Consider the following 2,041-nt stretch of genomic DNA (forward strand, 5'->3'; position numbering starts at 1 on the left):
ATCCGAATATATAAAAATTTCCGGTGAAAGTGTTTTGGAATGGGGGTGGGGGACAATTTTCGGAAATTCCAACAGAGTCCACTTAAATTCTTCTTAACTTCCAGGAAAATTAATATTTTTTCGTGAAATTTTCTACAAATATACCTTGATGTATGTACATTTCGAGCATGTAGGAATTTTGAAGGAAACAACTGCAGGTTATTTTTGAGAAGCGTTCCCCACTCGGTGAACACTGGAAACGAAGAAGCATCGAAATGTTCCCTCCATCATGAAAACCGAAAAAAAAAAAAAAATAAATCAATCAAATGTTCATTTAAAAATAAAATACAAATACATTAAATGAAAAGATCACAGGTCTTTATAAATATTTTTGTTTTTCAAAAAATAAACATTACATATATCTACTAAAAAATTATATTAGAGAAAATCAATGAAAATATATTACTGGAATGAATGGGAGAGCAGGTTCACCGAAGGAGCCCCTATGCTTACACGACCTGCTTGAAATAGCAGACAAATCTCCCTCAACGTAGCCTTTGTTTTTATGACTCCTTGAATGTGAAAGCACTTTTTAATCATAAAGTAGGGGTTTTCAGAGCGAAAGTAAATTAGTGGAAGTCGAGTATCGGCTAGATTATTACATAACATCCAGTGTGACGTCATCATTGAAATTGGATCCATCATATACATTAATTACATTCGTAATTAACGTGACCAAAGTATGACCATTAACTACACAAGTATATAAAATGTATCATAAAATGTTTATAGAAGAGAACGTTTAACAGCAAATCACTTTCATGGGGGACCTGGAAATGAGGAAACGACTCGCCCTTAAACTATACCCTATTACCTTAACAAAAAGGTATGCTTGGTAAAGAAATCGCTGGAATGCTTTAGATCCTGTTTACAGAATGAAAACTGACCTGGGACTACACAACAAACAGTTAATGGGTCAAGGAAGAAGCTTCTACTTGAGTTAAGGGTCATCTGCGGTCCGCTGACCCTCTGAATGGCACACCTAACGCAAAATTACCTTTAAACATTTTAGTAATGCAGCTCGCCTGATGTGCGGCTGGTTTTTCGAAAAAGATTGCCTATATCTGTTGCATATTCTCACTCGAAATATTAGAAATAGCAGCAAAATCTCCCTCAAACCATATCCTAATGTCTAAAAAAAGGAGTCACATTGGATAGTTTTGCTTGGAGTGTGCTGTTCCAGCAGAAAAGACGGTATCATTAACACTACTGTAGCCTTTCAAGGAAACCCTCTCACTGAAGTTCTAATGTAATCAATGAAGAGAATATGTTCTCGCAAGAAATGAGAACGAGCACGAGATTTCAAAAAATGTAAACGAAATGGCGCCGTCCACATGTTCCAAGAAGATTCGAGTGTTATAAAACAATTGGTATGTTTGACATTATCTCTTCGGTTTTTTCCGATTTCTAATTACGAAAAAAAGTAAGTCTTAGGTGAATACTCAAAACTATATTGCAGACATTCCGGCGATCACTCTACATGTTATGAATAACAGCTAAATCGCTATCAAATCACATCTTAGCATTCTTAAAAAAGAATGCGAAGAGAGATTGCTTAATGTTTCTTTCTAGATGCACTGAAAACACAGGACGAAATAGTATAGCCATGGCGACTCACGACTCCAGTACATATTTCATCTGAGCGCTTAATTTATCGATATCTATTTTATAAATCTCCGAAAGGAACATAAACATACATAGATACATATATGGTACGTTTTGCGCTGACTGTCAGAAAAAAAAGAGTGCTCGGTACCATAGTACTGATTGATAATATTTTTGTTTTGATCGAGTCAGTCACTTGCTAGGCTATGTTTTTGCCTGTGGGTACACAGGGTCTTCAGACAAGGGACCTGTGTGTGTGTGTGTACGTTTTCATTTTTCCCGAGCGTCAAACTAATACTCTTACTTATTATTCATACACCTGTCTTCGGCTTTTGTTTTTCTATAAATTTCACGCCATATATATATATATATATATATATATATATATATATATATA

At 35.1% G+C, this 2,041-nt stretch overlaps 1 protein-coding gene across 1 annotated transcript in view; it reads left to right on the top strand.

The window, feature by feature from the left end:
- The first annotated feature begins 406 nt into the window (after positions 1-406).
- Positions 407-2,041, top strand: part of LOC106874188 (ribosome biogenesis protein SPATA5) — a 32,166-nt gene continuing 30,531 nt past the window's right edge. Inside the window, exon 1 of the mRNA XM_014921843.2 lies at positions 407-1,409. The gene's annotated coding sequence lies outside the window, so the exon portion shown is untranslated. The remainder of the gene's footprint in view (positions 1,410-2,041) is intronic.

This window comes from Octopus bimaculoides, chromosome 13 (assembly GCF_001194135.2).
Source record: "Octopus bimaculoides isolate UCB-OBI-ISO-001 chromosome 13, ASM119413v2, whole genome shotgun sequence".
NCBI classification, from domain to species: domain Eukaryota; kingdom Metazoa; phylum Mollusca; class Cephalopoda; order Octopoda; family Octopodidae; genus Octopus; species Octopus bimaculoides.